Source organism: Strongylocentrotus purpuratus, unplaced genomic scaffold (genome assembly GCF_000002235.5).
Source record: "Strongylocentrotus purpuratus isolate Spur 01 unplaced genomic scaffold, Spur_5.0 spur5_scaffold_6, whole genome shotgun sequence".
In the NCBI taxonomy this organism is placed as follows: Eukaryota; Metazoa; Echinodermata; class Echinoidea; order Camarodonta; family Strongylocentrotidae; genus Strongylocentrotus; species Strongylocentrotus purpuratus.
The window spans coordinates 28125553-28145065 of record NW_022145612.1 but is presented as its reverse complement, the minus strand read 5'-3'; positions in this window follow the sequence as shown (position 1 = coordinate 28145065).

The following is a 19513-nucleotide window of genomic DNA, read 5'->3' as shown; positions in this document are numbered from 1 at the left end:
AACCATTTAAACGAGGCTCGGGGAAATTGCTCTTTGAGATTTAAGAAAAACAACCTCCCTATTATTGTAACCTCAGAACAGATTCATGGATAGCATTGTATAGATCAGAGCTGGCTTTAATCGCTGCATAGGGCATCGATATATAATAATAGATGCGTTGTGAACTGCCATTAGACGATCGACTAGTGCACATCGATTACCAATAACGGACGGGGGTGAAGCATTTTGTTATTGAACAGAGGAATTTCTAAAAGACACAGCGGTTAAAAAACAATGCATTATTCCTTCAAAACAACTAGATAACGGTAGCCACTTATAGGAAACAATAACAAAGTAAAATAGGAAATAAACGCTTGAGGCATATTTCCTGAGATCAATAAGCTATAGTATTACGTAAAATCGAATATTCGATATTTACTATAATTTAAGATTGAAAGAAAGGCCAGGCCTATTATAAAGTCGCTTTTCCCGTTTACTTAAATAACGTTATTGTATTTACTCCCTTCATTACAGAAATGGAAGAAAATGTAACGTATTTTTCAAAAGTCAGGTTGTGATCACATTATACCGTACAAAAAAAATATACATCGAGTTCTGAATAAAATATCAACAGTCAAAGTGGCATTTCGACATACTATATAAAATGGACTATATTGCTATTATTATGTCTTACTTCCTTTAATATTCACCTTGTAAAATTGTAAAACGAATTAGCGAGATTACAGAAGTACACATTGGTACAAAATGATTAGGCATATACGTTGTGGACGAACATCAAGGATGTATACGTGCACATGAATGATGATATCGAATCAAGGACAATGGCGCTAATACTATGTAAATCACGTATTTTGTAAAAAGGTAAACCTGTAACAAATTAATTAGGTCAGTGGCACATTGAAATCCCCAGGGTAAAGGGAAGATCTGGAGAGAAGAAATGAAAGATAGGCAAAATCACTGGGTTCCGTTGATCAAATTAACGATCTGCCAACAACTATATAAGAGTGGCGCCTGTACACATTGTATACTGTTGACGTTTTATTTATCGGATGGTGATTTGTATAGTTTTATAGACAGCAAAATGATATGATTCTCAGTAAAACACAATTAGTAAGGCAAGCCAAGATGCTTTATAAACTGTCCCTTCCTGGACGGGTAACTGTTATTATTAAACAAAAAAGCAAGACGCCATTGGTTTATACATCTCCGACGGAGAGAGATGGAGGGGAAGACGGTGGAATGGAATCAGAGCAAAGCTGTAATTGAAATGATTGTAAACAAACGGTAGCGATCGGGCTTGTTGTACGTGCCACATCGCAGACAAATCTCTGTCCAAAGAGTGAGGAAAGAGGCTGGAATACACCCAGGGTTACTTACCCTCCTTCCACCTTATATAAATACTCTGACCGGCAGATGGGATATAGGAAAGACAAATGAGTGATAGAGGATGAGAGGGAGAGACAGAGGGGGAGGAAGTGAGGGGGAGGGAGAATGGGCATAGGAAGGGGAGAGAGGGGGCAGAGGAGGAAGATAGAGAGAAAGAGAGAGAGAGAGAGAGGGAGAGAGGGAAGGGCAGAGGGGAAATACAGGGGACAGAATAGGAGGAGGAGGAGAGAAAGAGAGAGAGAGAGAGAGAGAGAGAGAGAGAGAGAGAGAGAGAGAGAGAGAGAAAAAAGATTGAATCGTCCGGTATTGACAGACGACAAAGTGCTTTTCATCAGAAGTTTTCAAACCAGCCACCGTCATAGAAATTATAAACCCACAATGGATAGCCAAACCATCCTGGACGGCAGAACCAAACGATGGAAACAAATAACCCAATCTCTCATGATCATGTTTTTTTGAAATATTACACTTTACTGCAGGTGTTTTGACAGTGTGACCAACGCCTCTATCCTGTTGCTGGTTAAGTTCGATCGCCTTATCAAAGCCATCTAGACAAAAATAACATGTACCTACTGCTATATTGACCGCCCCATATATCTGCTATGTAGAACCTTACCAAGAATGATTGTTTTGAAATCGTGTTATGTAGGATATGCCCAGTTTATACTGCGCAATCAATACAAAACACCAAATTGCGCCAACTAAAAATAGGAAATATACATTACTTGCTAGTCACAAGTCATGGTGCGGATAGTGCGAGTTACATACACAAACAGGCCAGGGTCCTGCTTAGTAATATACTGTAGGATGCTATATCTCATGATGCAATGGGGAGACAATCTAATTGAATGTGGATTGCTCTTTAGCCCTTGGATAATTAATTACCCCATCAAATCAGTGACATTTGAATGCCCAATTACACGACATGTGCCTCCATTAAGTACAAGTATCTGCTCCTTTGGCTTCAGATTAAACCCACTTAAAGGTACGATTGTAAATCTCGACCTCTCTGATGATAATACTCTCTCACATGGAAAGCGTCATATCATCATTTAATAATTTGATATCAAGTAACATTATGTTTCCACCCACATTCTACCCCCGCTCTATCCCCCCTACCGTGTACCTGCCGCTGTTGTTCCACTTTCTGTGTTTTTTGTAATAATAATTCAACATGAGTTTCTAAAATATGCAATACAGATATCGCTCGCCGAGGTTCCAGATAAGGCCTTTGATCCAGGTAACCCTTTGTATCCACATGTATATTTCACTCTTTAATCTACAAATTGCCATCCCATTTCCATTTCAGAATCAGTTTGATGTTGCACAACTTCTTTATTAATGAACCTGCTATGAATTATATTGTCCCCTGTCCCAAATGAATGGAGGGAAATGGTTATCGCGAACATGGTTGTGAACATTAATATGTAGAAGTGCAATGGCATATAAGAGGTTTGACGTACTCAAACATTAGGGTGGAGACATCAATTAAATGCACCGCGGTGATTTCAAGTAAGTTCACATAACTCCCTCACACCAGGTTAGTGTGTCTTTGTCACAAATAACTAGAGTTACTTTAAAAAGAGCTTGAAGGTAGGTCACGTGATGTATCCCATTCACGTCGTGTGCAGTCGAGATTTAGGCGATAACACCTATCACAGCCGACTATCTCTTCCGATAGCACAATTGCATATTCTAATTAACCAGCTTTAACGTGTGATGATTGAGGGTCTGGCGGTACTAAATGCGGAAAGTCTGCGTTTGAGGGGTGGTATAATGTCTTAATATTAATTGGTTGAATTCCCCGAATTCAGCCAATACCAAAGAGCAAATATATATATTCGCAGTGTCATCACAGACACTGACTTATTCACTACCGAGCCTTTTCCACAGTTTGATATAATTATTACCACATAATTTAAAAAAAAATAGATTTCTAACTCATGTGTGTAGGCCTATTTTTTTTTTTTTGACAGATACTGACAGACGTATATCATTCATATATGATTATTTATGTCTGTATAGAAACCGATCTTTTAACGTATACCGTCTGAAAGATGGGACTCAAATTCGAACCATGCATCAGAGTCAGTTTGTAGGCGAGGACAGGGAGCTGACATCACCGGCAGACTAACTTATCTCCTTTCTTAGTTTTGTTTTTCTTTCAACAGAGGTAAACAAAAATCTCATTACAAGCTTTTAATTGCATTTCATAACTAGTTGAAAAGATCAAGTCTTGCTTTCAAGACACGACAGTGATATTAGACATAATTATAACCGAAATGTATGATTATATATATTAAATGACAAAAATAAGATAAAACGCATAGATGGAACACTTCTACATCAAGCAATGAAAATATATATTAAAACACATCTCAAACGTATAGTTTTCTCTTCTTCATTTGAGTTGCAAACTGACATTCGACTTTAATATTCGCGTTTAAAGACGACGTCACTCGTTGCGTGCGTTTAAATGTGTTGTATTACCCTATGTATAATAATAATGAGTCCCTAGCCATGCATATCGGCATTTACTTGACATTTCAAATAGTTGAAGGTTGTGTATATTTCCATATGAGCCTATACGGTAGTATATTAATGATGTAACGCAATATGGTATACTTTTTGCTGCGCACTATATAAGAAAATGAAAGGGAGCAAAGCGTGTGCACTAACGTTATGCGGATTAGCAAATGAATCCAATGACTGGGGTGAAGATATTTTCAAATTTTGACTATTATTATCATTATTGTTATTACGCTGCCCCAGTCAGTGACGCAATGCTACGTCAGAAGAATGACGTCTGGTTTGCCACGGACATTTAAGATTCATGCGTCTCTAATTCATCGCGCAAACTTCGCCTCGAGTCGAAGGTGTCGAGTTCAATACTCTAATTCACGACTAATCTCCTACAGAGATCAATATACATAGGCTATTTTGGAATACACACAGCTGGTACTACTAGATTGATTAATAGATTTAACGCCTATTTACTGTTAATTACGTTGTGGTAACGTGAACGTGACAACAACCCTATGAAATTTCAATATTTGGCAACGCGTACATAACTAATGGAGGATTAAAAAGTGAAGGGTGTTTAATGTCACACACCATAATTAGGGGATTGTTTTATAATTCTCATTAGCATTATTAGGCAAGTAAACAAAAGTGCATGACCAATGCACAACTCCTCATAATATTAATTTCAAGTGTAATAGTATATTACTAGCACATATTAATTGCAGACTCGTATAGGTCTAGGCTCGATGTGGAATGAAGATCCTGCTCTATGTTATAACATAATTATAAACTGTCCCCGAACAAACAAAACGAGACAAAAATGCTTTCACATACCCAAAATAAAATGTGGAGACCTTAAATATTCCATAGGTCTGTAGCTATAGGGTCATAAGAACTCTCTTCCTACGCGATTCAGAACATATAGCAGAGTAATTTAAAACAAGTGCCTCTAGTTATGACATACTGTCACTTGATCAGCTCCTTAACAAAACAATGACTTAAACTTATAGATAACCTTCAAAATACAACTCCATGTGTGTTTAAAATTATCCCTGAACGCACAGAAACTTATGACAGAGCTTCCCTAAATGTCAGTTTTGTAAGACCATGATGGGGGTTTTAGTTTTATCATGTTCAAACTTTTTCCCGATGAATATTGGAATACTTATTCATCAAGCAAGTTAAGTGAACGTTGAGGAAGATTACATAATGTAGTCATCATTTCTTTGTATAAAATTATATTAAGAAAGAAGATAATTCTCTTCTCGCAAAACACCGGTCTCTTCCAAGTATGATACCATGTGTACTATCGGCACGTTGATTTTGATACACACTAGTAATTATAGTTTAAGGATATACCAAGAAGAATACAAACATATAAATATAAACAAGATCGCAACTACTCTCGAAAAATCGACTTTAGGCAATTTTAATAGCCTTGAAACTCACCTTTAGAAACTGATGCGCGTGCATTGCAATAACGTATCACGTAATTCGAACATGATTTTAAAGGATATGTAATAAGAGTATTGAAATTACCCTTAAGTTGATTTTGTTCTTCTCGAAAATAGTTACGATTGTGTTTTATACATTCATTTATTTTTAAAGAGAAAAAATATCAGTGGACTTTGCTCTTTGATTATGCATTATAAATATAATTTTGTCAATATAAAAGTTAATAACACTAAAATATAACATTTTATACAAAATATTACACATGTGGGATTTGTCATAAAGAGGTTTAAAATGCTAGTATAAGCAGTTTACATACCAATTACGATGATTAGCCGGTGTTAATCTTTAAACGGATGGACACTCCAGGCTGGTCGATCACTCAAGCTCCAGAAGAAAAGATATCCTGGGTTTGTAAAGGTTGAATACTTGAGGAGGATATGATTTGATGCCCGAAAGAAGAGCCACGAGTTGGAGCCAGAGAGAGGGAGGGAGAGAGAGAAGTGAAAGCCAAAAAGATAGTATCACATGTTATCCGACACCTCGTCCCCGTACGAACTCCCCGCCAATGATATTTAGAAAAAGTCACCCCAATCGGCCTAGCTTGACACGCAACACGTCTGCTATACAATACACACGGTAGATGGATGGCGTACATGGAGCGGTGGTGGCGTCGGTCCCTCGTTACTTTGACTGCCTTCACACGTAGGCAAACACTTTCTTTTATTGCCGCCAACAAGAACTTCTCTTCTCCCTTCCCTCCACCTCTACCCGTCTCTGTTCCATCGCTCATCATACAATCGTCGTTTCGTAATTAGTCTGTATTCAATGAGATGGAGCCGCTTACTTTCAATGAGAAACGGTCAATATACCATCGATTAAAAAAACAAAATTATTTAGCAATTACTAATGCTGACGTGTGTTGACAGGCTTTCATAAATATATATGATAGAAGTTGAAATGATGATCTCACTCAAGGCCCGTATAAAAAGAGAAACAAAAGTTTATTTAGTAAACTGATTATCGATTAAAACATTACGTGTATAACTAATATCCGTTTACAGTATAGGGTTTGTTTGTTAGTTTGAATCATAATTTGCTTACAAAAATCCAGGAGAAAAAAAATGTTTTTATGCAATATGACGATGTAGTGTTTGAGGAAAAAAAGGAGTGTTCTCAGATTCTACCTGACATTTTAAACAACTATTAGTATTTCCCTCTTATTGTTGTGCAAAGGTGTTTTATTTCATTTAAAACCATAGATTGCAATACAGAAAAAGACTATTTGAACTTAAAAGCGAAAAAGTACTGTGTACAGAAGTACCTTTCCAACGTTGAGTACATGGATAAGTTTTGAGCTGAAATGCGATACGATTTCATTGAAGCTCCAAGTCGCCTTTACCCCCAAAACAGGAAATATGCGAAATAAATGGGTCAGATAGCTAACAGACCCTGCCGCTGTCTGGCGGGATCCTCTGTACCATCAACTGATGCTTTATCACCAATCGAATAAAAGGAGGGTTCGTAACCAGGGAGTGGAGGGGAGAGGATAAGGATGTGATTGGCATCATCCCTACTGGAGTAGGAGGAGTAGGAGGAGAGTACACAGCCTCTCTAGGAGCCTGAGAACATGAGATGATTTCGGATGGTTGACTCCATGCATTGATCTGATTTCTTCCCGTGATATCTACTGCATGCACTTTTAATATAATGATGAACTAAAGAGATGTCGTACAGCTAGCCCTCTTGAAGACTTAGCGTAAACCATTCTAGCCAGTCAGTCGATTATGTTTGTGAGTTAAATCGACATTAAGAAGTCGTCGCTGGTGTTAATTTAAACATAAATGGGTTTACCATGTCGTAATGATGCTCATCTAGGAAAAAGCCCTCTGATTTCAGTATTAGTGTGAGAACTAAACAAAAATCCATAGAATATAACTAAAATTCTGCAGCCACTTGCAACACATTGTTTTAAATCGTTGCAATGGGGTCTCCTCTCCCTTTAAGCTTAGCAACAAATATTGTCAACTTCATACCCTTTTCCAGATTTCGGGTCATTGGAATTGTCAGCCATTGATAAGCGCGGTTATTATGGTTTTCCCGGATAAGTGAAATAACCCACCCAACCAGTCAAAATCGAATGATTCTCTAAAGTGATCCTGAAAAGGCCGATAACCTGAACCCGATCTTCCACTTCGGACATTTATCTTCTGTCAAATCCCGCTAAGCCTATCACACACGAACAGGTGGATAAAACTATGCAACATTGCCTTTAAGCATGGACCTACTTGTTTTGTGGCATAGCCGAAGGGTCTGCAGATTTAGTGTTGAAAAATTTGCTTTCTAATGAGACTAAAATTGTAATTATCATGACATAAAATGTTTTTTAAATGTCGCAGAAGGGCAATGTCACCTGAAAAGAAAGAAAGAAAGAAATAGAATATCAGATGTTTCTGCTGTTTCTGTGTCTTATTTTTTACATCATCATTATATGACATAAAACCCTGTTCTAAAATTGCCATTATGTAAGAGTAAACCAATTTGTATCTTCCAGTTAAAATCGCTTATACATGCATTATTTTATCATTGTAAATCTTACTTCAGCATAATTCCGTGGGAAGTACTATGCGGGGGGAAAAGAAGAAGAAGAAAAAAAGAAAATAAAACAGATTACACAGAATTCAAATTATTTAATAACACGAAAATGTTTAGGCCAATGTATTGAGTTTTATATCTTAATGCACAATCATTGCACATAACAAGAATATACATTTCAAATATAAACTAATGATGAAAAATCTGGCGGAAATGTTATCGAGCCTTAAAATCGATCAAGTGAGCGTGAGTATTACTATTCAAAATAAATGTACATGAGGCTAAACAGACTCGATTCGAATTCAAAACTATCTCTTATTTCTCATTTGTTTTGAAAATCCCTCAAAGTACAACACATTATACATGAAATTTACCCTAAACATGACACGAATTCTTTAGGTAAACCTTTCTTTTGAACGAAGATTTAAAAGGAGGTTTTACGAATGCGCAATGTAATTTAGAGGAATGTAGCGAAACGGGCTTCAACAAACAATTTGCTATCTAGCTTTGTTTCTTTTCAAGCTAATGTAGAAGAGAACTTTTCCCTCTGCTGTTTATGAATATCAAGTGGATTTTTTTCCCTCTTATCCTCAAGCGAGGTTTTTATTTCCATAATTTCAATACATATTTACATTAGTACTCAATGATTGAGTGAAACATAACAGGCTGAAAATTGAAGTATATTCAACAATTCTTCCAGCTTAGTATTATTTTCTTTGCTAACACATTCATAAATAATCTTAGCAACGACTTGAATTCATAAGCAAGTGGAATAGATGTCAATTTTAGGTTTCCATACACACTTTCGTGTCATCAAGAGCGGTTTTGTTTAAAGGTATATACCAGTTTTGGGAACGCCCCCTCTCAAAAATGAAATGGAAGCTCTCATTACCATCATGTGAAAGAATATGTTTTGACAAATACGTATTGATACAAATTTTGCCGGGAAATTTATACATTTGGTAAATTATCATGTTGACCCGGCCTGGATAGATATCGCGAATGCACTTCACCATTTAATATTTGGGCATATATTTCTGCTTTTTTGCGAATTTAGGTTGAATTTTTGCCATCTAAACCTCTGAAGGCAATATTTAAACAATATAGAATGGATATTTTGCACCCAAAACCCTTGAACCACAATTTTACCACTACCGGTCTATATCTTTAAGTCGGGTGCTGTTCATCTTGTAAATATTCGATCCCTTGGATTCCAGTCAATCCAGTACCACTATATAAATCATGTTTGAATCTTCTTTGTATATAGATTTGTTAAAAAAGCCATATCCTATGGTATATTAGTATTTCGAATTTGGAAGTCGTCTCTATTTTTATGAAAAGTCCAAGAGTTTGTTTCACTAGTTCCATGCGTTGGGCGCCGGGTTCGTAGAATTCATTAAGAAAAGGGAAAGAATCAGTAACTAGTCGTGTTATTGGAAACTAAAAACAGATCGTCAAATTGAAATAAAAGGAGACTCCATAATTGTCAACGTGTTAACGTTGTACATTACAAGTACATCATAAGATGGATTTCCTGTAACTTACATTTCATTCACATGCTGTAATTGCCATATAAAAGACTTACTTTCATCATAATCATAATCATTAGTACGAAGTATGTCAATGAATTCATATTTCATTGAATAGTGACTATATTTAAACTCGCATGCCATTAATGAATTGAAACATAATTATGCGCAGTCATACGGGAAGGAATTATCCGGTACAATGATTCCACGATTAATATAATGTAACTGTTCATTTTGTCTACAAATTCCACTATACGATACAGTTAGAGTGAGGGGATGAAAAGGATGAAGTGATTCGGAATGGAGGATGAGATGATTTCATCTGAGGGAAGAGCTAAATGAAACATGACGGAGTGTGCGTGAGAGTGCATGTATGGAGACTGGAGCTGGTAATATGATGAGAAACAAAACCGCATTAATTCTATATCAGGAATATAATGATACAACGTGTCGGTCTATACAGTGTATGCAGTCAATAGGGGGTTTTCGTTTGTCACGTCGACATAGTCGACGTCTAATATGTGACGTCATTTCCGCGATCTGCGCATGCGTCGGGTCGTCTGGCGTCGTCAGGCCACATTTGCGAACCCGTTCATCGATGATTTGAGGTTCGTCAGAAAACTAGTGACCCGTCGTCAGAATGACGTCATCTTGCTACATCGCAGCGTAAATCAGAAAGTAAAAACAGAAAAAGAAAGTGATAGAATGATTAAAAAAACAAAGAATAACATAAGAAAAGGTGATAGAAGGAAGAAACAAAAAGTAAGGAAAGACAGAAAAAAATGTGATAGAATGAAAAAACAAAAAATAACATAAGAGAAGATGATAGAAGGAAAAAACAAAGGCTAACATAAGGAAAGACAGAAAGAGAAGGTGAAAGAAGGAAAAAACAAAGAATAACATAAGGAAAGACAGAAAGAGAAGGTGAAAGAAGGGAAAAAACAAAGAATAACATAAGGAAAGACTGAAGAGAAAGTGAAAGAAGGAAAAAACAAAGAATAACATAAGGAAAGACAAAAAGAGAAGGTGAAAGAAGGAAAAAACAAAGAATAACATAAGAAAAGACAGAAAGAGAAGGTGAAAGAAGGAAAAAACAAAGAATAACATAAGGAAAGACAGAAAGAGAAGGTGAAAGAAGGGAAAAACAAAGAATAACATAAGGAAAGACTGAAGAGAAAGTGAAAGAAGGAAAAAACAAAGAATAACATAAGGAAAGACAGAAAGAGAAGGTGAAAGAAGGAAAAAACAAAGAATAACATAAGGAAATACAAAAAGAGAAAGTGATATAATATTAAAAACAAAGAATAACTTAAGAGAAGATGATAGAAGGAAGAAACAAAGAACTTAATATGAGGAAAGATAGAAAGAAAAATGATAGAATGATAACAACAACAACATTAGGAAAGACAGAAAGAGAAAATGATAAAGAATTAGACAATGGAAAGATAGAAGAGAAGAGAAGGAAAAACAAAGACTATCATAAGAAAAATAGAGAGAGTATAATAGAATAATAAACGAAGAACAAAATAAGAAGTGAAAGAAGGAGAAATTGAATAAGCGCGTGCGGGGCCATTACGTCATCGTGTAGAGAACGTGTGTCAACTTAAAACGAAAAGGGTTATAAGGTAGTGAACAGGACGGGTGTCTGACGTCAATTCGCATCGTTAGAGGACGTGAACGCCGTCCTCGTCCACACAAACGAAAAGCCCCTAATGACTTGTTAAAGACGGAGAGTTTGTAGAGACGTAGTCCATGAGATTTTCTAGTAAAAAAAGAGTAGGCCAATCGAAGAGGGAGATAAGAGGATGCTGCATGGTAGCAATATAATTATAGATGCAAGGACAAGTGGTGGAGAGGGGTAGAGCTTTATCATAAGAAAGAAAATGAGAACGGAGTACGCCACAAATATGAAAGGAGGGGGAGAGAGAGAGAGAGAGAGAGAGAGAGAGAGAGAGAGAGAGAGAGAGAGAGAGAGCGAGAGCGATATATGTATATAGAGCGAGAGAGGGGAAGATATATATATATAGAGAGAGAGAGAGAGAGCCAGGCTAAAAAAATGTAGAAATGATAAAGAGGAGAAAATCGATTAACAGGTGAAGCGATTTTACTCTTATTTTTCTTGGCATGGGTTGAGTTGCTTTATCACCATCCCTTTGTTGAGAAACTGAATGTTTCATGGCCATTTACATGAAGATGAAGAAATTAGATTGTCTTCTATAGCATTGTATATTCATTGTACAGTGATGTATACTGTATTGTACTGATTTGTTGAGTACAAAGACAAATTATCGAACATGCAGCTAAAAGCTGAAAATGATGCTGAGTAAGAAGTACATATTACTTGTTAACACTTGAATTTAGGTCTAAACTGCATAACAAACTGACATGCCAAACTAAGACAAAGGAAACAAAAGGTCATTCACATGATGACGGCATAAACCCCCTTATTGAATGGCAAATGTTTTTCAAAAAAGATAGAGAGAGAGAGATAGAGAGAGAGAGAGAGGGGGAGGGGGGGGGGGGAGTAAAAAAAGAAAAGAAAAGGTAAAGTAACAATACGATCTCTCCCAACGCCTCCCCCATTTTCAGTTTTATTCAGGCTCCAATGCACCCCTCCGAAATCAAAATCATCAATTATTTTGGTTTACTCAATAAGATGCGATCCTTAGTCAGCGCATAATTTCTTGCACTATTAGTGGATTATCAAACAAGAAAGAGGTAGGTATTAAGTTTAAATATTTAATTTGCTATGATCAATTTTGTTCTTCTTCTAGAAAGATGAAATGGGAAGAAATAATCCCAATATAATGCATTTACTCCTCCTCTCTCTCTCTCTCTCTCTCTCGTTGTTCCTCTCCCTTTCCCCATTTGATTGCCCAGAGGTTTTAAAGTACTGTTGCCCTGTACTGCACAGAAAAATGAGACATAGCATCCCCACAGTGTATTAGCATTCATTACGAAATGCATTACTTTTAATGCCTTCTTAATTTGGGGATACGTATTACATCATATCCGTGGGCACTGACAAACAGAATATGTCCGAATGTCCCAAATACATTTATGAATATGAAAACAAGTTCATTATATTGTGTGATACGGGTGACTAGAAAATGTCAAATCATAGTACCCCTAAATGGATCATCTGCTTCAAATACTTTATATTCATTCGATAAGGTTAAGTTTCGACATGAAAGTGTCTGGTTTTGAAGGGGAAAAAAAATGATACCTTTATCTCATTAAATGCCACTAGCTATTTGTTAATATAGTTTTAGATCTGCTCCAGTTTTTCAAATCATCCGTGAGGACTCGACTTGCACATCGAGTATTCATGAAATAAATAACGATGTCATTACTCCTCAATTCATGAAAAGTTGATTTCGGATTCAAATTGTAAACTTTTAAGATCATTTTTTTGAGGATTACAGAGTGTCTAACATGTGGATACATTGTAATCCAACTGCTTGCTAAACTGTCAAAGTTGCTTATTTCTGTGTCAGAGTCTTCTGGAACTCGGTCGGAATATGTTATTCAAATCCCCCAGCTTTAGAATAAGACGGCACAGGTGTTTTTGTGATGGAGTTAATTTTCTGCCTTGTCGCCTAAATCTTTCATCAGCGCCAGATTTTCGTTCATGATTTCTTTCTCCTGTAACCGATATCGGTTCATGATCTTCGTCCGAACGAGCAAAAATAGATTACAATATCAGAGAAGAAGAATTTTCACAATTCCAATGGTTTACATTCGAATCAAAACAACGAAATCGTATAAGCTGGACTCTGCTGCTTCCATTCCGGCGCTCAAAAACGTATTTCTGTCCCGCATGATTCAAGAAAAATATGTGCCAGTTAAAACTTTCAATTGCACTTCTTGGTAAGAAAAGTGCTTTGACCAGTCTCATTTGAACACAGGCAGTAGTGTTATTTTTTGTTATAACAATACCTAAATTACTCTTAAAGAAAGACTGGTATTCTACTATAGTCAAATCTGGCCTCAAGGATGACATAAGAAGTGGCCACCATATAGACCTTTTAGACAGGTTCTGCAACACATATTTCCTTCTAGAGATTGGCAGTGATGTCTGTTGTAGACAGGTGACCTTTCTATGCAGGTTCTACAACACACTTTTTTCTCTCAAGGGAGACAAAATACATGACCACTGTAGACAGGTGGCCTTTATAGAGAGGTTGCCACTGAGACACTTGATTGTAATGCAATATTATTTAATCCAGACACTGGGACTAAGTCCACTTGAACAAAAAAACTAGACCCCAGTCTAAACCAGTCAGCAGATCTATAGTTAAGTAAAATATTAAACTAAATTGATTAAACGCTGTTTATTCTAAAGAAGGTGTATTTTTCTCTCACTCTGGTTTTTTGTTTGGAGGGGTGGTGGAAGGAGGCCGTTTGTTTTATCAAATTCTGATGTATTCATTTTCCTCATGATGTATTCATTTTCCTCATGATATATTTCGCTTTAAAGATATTGCGATTTGTGCATCATCTGCACAGGTCTCTGACCTGTAGATCGGGGGTAACAATGAGTTTCCAGGGGAAATGGTAAAAAAGACAGAGATAATGCAACCCCTCCTCCCTCAGTCCCCCCCCCCCCCCCTCCGTCAGGTTGTCCTGCTTTCGCTTTCCACCAAATACACCAACGTACCCCTTTTGCGGTTCGGCCCACGCAAGCTATGCAAAATGGTAGGGAAACATCTGCAGCGCGAATGTGCCACAAGTCGGCCTTGATGGCTATCTGACATCATTATTTAGACCGAGAACCCACGAGATCGACATGTCGGTCTTGTGGGTAACCGGTGCACCGGTGGCGGTCGATTGTCTTTCTACTAAGAATAGATGCTAAAAGAAAACGAATGTTGAGAATAATATGATGTATTCTTCACTCTATTTATAATCCAAAGTCGATATTTCAGTATCACAAATTATTGACTAGATGTCCATGATAATTTCTTTTCATTTCGTGTTAGCATAACTTAATCCTGTATGGTAAGGGGTATAATGCTGCAGTTACACTTCCACACATCTACGTAAATCCTCGCCATCTTTCCTGAGGAATTTTTTTTTTTTAAGCAGGAGGGGGAGGGGGGGGGGGGCTTCGGCATCCCATTGGGGGCCGTGATGTCGCACGTGCACATAAACCTCACTATACGCGGTAAAAATAATATGCGGGCTAAATGTTAAACTTTACATGACCGTATACACAAATGTGATGCTTCATTACTATGATTGCAAGGGGAATTGTTGTTTTTGTTTGCAAGCCATTGGCTGTTTAATGCGATTTCCCCGGCTCATCTTTACGATATATAATATTCTTGTATTTTATTAAATCAATCAATCAATTGAACTGAATTGAAAAAATTCAAATACTCCACACGGACACGGTAATGAGACATCTAAATTCATGAATATCTACAGAAGCTGGAATCAAATGAACCCCACAACGGGTATAAAAGATATAAATTACATCTACGCTAAATTGCACGGTTTAGTAAAATGGCGTAGCTAGGCGGGGGCTTGACACTCGTGTACGCCTCAATCGTATGGCGCTAAATGAGAAAGAACATGAGAAAATTAGAAAGATACAGGGAGAGAGAGAGAGAGAGAGAGAGAGGAAGGGGAAAAACCTGAACAGAAGATGAAACCACACCTTCCACCCCCTCTACTCGATTGCTTTATTGATTCGTATTTTATCCTACCAATAAGACACAATCCATGCTAACCCCCCCCCCCCACCCCCACCCTGGTACCCCCATGTAGGCTACTGTGTCTGGATCCATGTACGCTATGCCACTGTTAGTGCCCTTCAAGCTTAATGATGAAAAATTCGATCTGTTGAACATGGACCCTGGTATTTTTTTGTCCACAATCGGTCGTGGCAATAGAGATCAGTATATAGCCCTGGTAAAGGATATGGGTTTATTGTGCGGTAATTAAGTTGTCGAATGTTGCAGATGCATGATTGATTCGAATGACAAGAGCTGAAGCAAATATAATTCTAAAGAAAATTATGAAGCTATGTTTATCTTGATTCTTTGCTCTTCTCACAATTAAAGATACATTCCGAAAAATTGATTGCTTCAAATGTTGGTGCAATGGTGGCAACATCGATATGAAAATCTTTGATAATGCAACTATTGTGATACTTTTGATTTTAGAGGAAAGTCCTTCCGTCGTAAGAGTATATTTCCTAGAATTCTGATTGAAAATGTTCAACATACTCCATTTGTATCACTTGTTTTTAAACTTAAGTTTTTAACTATGATAATAATCAATGAACAATAAATATTCAAGTACCACCACGACGTCAAAATAGATACAATACCATGACAATTTGATGATATTAACTATTGTACTAAAATTCTATTGAATAGTATAATGCAAGATGAGATTAAGCAGTAATTTTTCCTTGATTAAGGTTGTTGATGTTGTATAGCTTATGATTATTATGTCCATATTCACATCATCATCATCGCCAAAAAACATCCAACCATTCGTCGATTGGTGGCGGTATTTCTTGTTAAACAGCCAATGAATGTTTCATGCTGTACTAGTATGATCTCCTCTCAAAGGTGCGCTCAGCAATATTATTTACCAGCAGTTGAAACCGATTCTGGACTTAATTAATGCCCCATCTCTTGTGATACCACTTGTATTATTTTTCCGTATTCGTCTTAGTGTTATTAGTGCAAGACCTGGGAATGATAAACGGAATGTATTTGCAAAACGTTCCATAAAGGGTTAATTTAGACTGTGAATCAGTGTAGTGGAATAAAGCCTATAGTAAAACAGTTTCTTCCTCGTTGGGGACCCGGGCCTGCGGAAAAATAAACAATATTCTAGAAACGTGTCTTTGGGATTTTTTTTCAATACAAATTGGCCTTTTACAAATTAGGCCTACTTTCTATCAAATTATTGACAACGAAAGTAAATATATCCTCTAATCAATTCCCTATATTCTTTTATGCCATTAGATGGATACCTTCGAAAATGAATTTTAAAATACCAGAATTATTTTAGCTCAGCTTAATTCGATCATTGTGTATTCCAAAAGAAGTTAATTAAATATGGGTGTCATGAAAGATGGTCTGATTAATTTTCTTTTTTTCATTTCCTGAAGTGACGAATCGACAACATTATGGTTTTAATAAATCGCAGAACGAAACGATCATCATGCTCACGAAATTTTTCTCTCGAAATGTTATTCTCATGCCATGCAAACAGTTGGCCATCGTCTGTCACGTTTGAAGAAGATCACTGATATAATGAGCGGAACATGTCGTCATCGACTCCTGATTCGGATCGGTTCTTTGACTTTGTAGTTCTTTACTCTCGTCACCTAGCAAACCGACTCATATACAGACCGTGCAGTAACCAATAGGTGTGAATATTGGCAGCGCGCTATCTTTTGTGGGACTTGACAAAAGATAGCACACATTTTGACGCCAATTCCGTGCTAACCCAATTAATGAAATGCAGACTTCCTTCCCGACCAATAACCGCCCATACCAGATGAATATGAATGGCCTTTATTATATATACTGACAGTCATGTTATGATAATCAATATCATGATCAAAAGGAAAAACTTAAAAGCCTCATATCAACATTTTTTTTTTAAAGCCATCGATGTTGTGAGAAAATGATTTGGGTAAATGTGGCATACATACTCGTCTCCATGGTAACACAGTGGAGAGACAGGAAACGAACTGGCATCATTCCAATAAAGATGCAAGCCATTTAATTAACATCAAATAATTTTTGTAACATTGATGAGAAGGAGGAGGAAAATAAGAAGAAGGAAAAGAAGAAGAACTTGAAGGAGAAGAAGAAGGAGAAGAAGAAGGAGAAGAAGAAGGAGAAGAAGGAGAAGAAGAAAGAGAAGAAGAAGGAGAAGAAGAAGAAGAAGAAGAAGAAGAAGAAGAAGAAGAAGAGGGGGAGGAGGAGGAGGAGGAGGAGAAGGATGAGGAGGAACTAAGAGAAAAGGATGACTGAATAAAGAACGAGTGAGAGAGAGGGAGAGTGCGAGATAGAAAGAGAGAGAGAGAGAGTGAGAGAGAAAGAGAAGGAGAGGGGGAGGGGGAGCTAGGATAAAATTTGAAAAATAAGGGGGAGAGATCTGGTAATCGCTGGCTACCTCTGGCGATAGATGGCAGTATTTAGAATGATCGCAAATGGCAAATGCACCTTTGCTTTGAGTTTTGTTACTCAAGCTAGTAGAACTTTTGTTGAGAAGAGAACTTGGCAAATCATATTAATAATGACTCGATGTGTTATGTTCCTTTTTTTGTTTTCTATGGAAAAAAAATCAATTCGAAACCAAGTCGATGCGCTAGTGCCCTTTGGCAAGGCATTAATCCTCTCTACCAGGTCCCTCGGAGAGGACCTAAAGCCGTCGGCCGTCTGGTTGCTTACTTACTGTACAAGCATTTATGCTTTCTTAGCAGTCAGGTAAAATAACCATCACATCCATCCAAACTTAGCTTTTTGAAAATGCTAAATACCACTGGTTACTTTGGCCACTTTGAAAGCTCGTCACTACACAGAAACACAATCTACAAAATTATACTGTTCAGTTTCTCAAACTGCCATTTTTTAGCTATTATTCTGGCAAGTGTAGTCATTCTCTGTTCTATACAGCGTAGGCCTACACGGAGCTACTTTTGGCATTCATCTAATGCTACGGTCACAAAGGTTCGTACGAACGATAATTTCGTACGAATCACCCTGTTTTTCCATTGTCTTCCCGAATTACCATTGTCTGAAAATCGTTCGTACGGCGTTCGTAGCAGTTCGTAATGGCATTTAATAATAATAATATTGGAGTCTTATATAGCGCACGTATCGACCTTGCAAGGTCCTCAAGACGCTCCAACATTACCCGGCTATGCTAGGCTGCCGATTTCGACGCTCACAGCATTTTAAGGAATTCCTTCCTACCGGTACCCATTTAACACCTGGGTGGAGAGTGGCAAATGTAGATCAATGTCTTACCAAAGGACATTAGTGCCACGGCGGGACTCGAAACGCGGACCTTGTGATCGACAGTCTGGCGACGTATCCACTCATCCATGACATTTGTGACCGAGGCTTAAGATGTCAGATTCTTTCACGCGCAAGTCTGTTTTTATAACTCCATTATTGTTTAACCTATCGTTGTGGTGGCAATAATATTTTCTAGCAATAATTTTGATTTTATTAGTTCAATTTAGTACTTAGGTATATAGAGAGAAATGGGGATCCCTTAGGATGACGAAAGCATTTGTGATAGGAATTGCCTATGCCCTCATGACGGTGACCATAATTATGATAGGAATCAAAGAGATACCAGCTATCTCTCTGTAGGAATACTCCTCACTGTGAGTGGAGATGGTGCACATTGTGCGTGAATGAATCCGATGACCGGGGTCAAGTGTGCGTTTATAAACGGTATTCCGTATTAAACGCTATATAAATCCAGATTATTATTATTATTATTATTATTTCTATTAATGGAATTATATACCAGATGAAGTTCAATGTACAGCCAGTGACTATACTAGTATATCAAAGTGCCTGTACTTTATTATGTAGAATTTCTAGAGGGAAAGTCGCATGTAGGAAAGAACATTTGCCAATGAAATTGTGAACAGATAATGGGTTAAGTCCCCTAATATTTTAAGTTAAAAAATCTTCAGAAAGCGACAAACAAAGATTAACAGCGCTATCAGGGTTAACATGCCCAAAATAAATAAATATATAATTATATATATATATATATATTATATAGATATATATATATATTTTTTTTTGGGGGGGGGGGGGAGGGTCTTAACTCTGCTATATCCATCGGTAAATCCTTCAAGGTGTTTCAGGGGCGAATCTATACTAGCTGCATGTCAGGAGCAGCAGGGGGCGGGGTGATTTAGGGCGGGGCGGGGCGGGGCGGGGCGATCCGTTATAATGGCCGGCGAGTTCGGGGTTCGGGAATCCCCCTGGCCCAGGTTCCAGGAGAGTTATGCCGTATTTCATAATGAA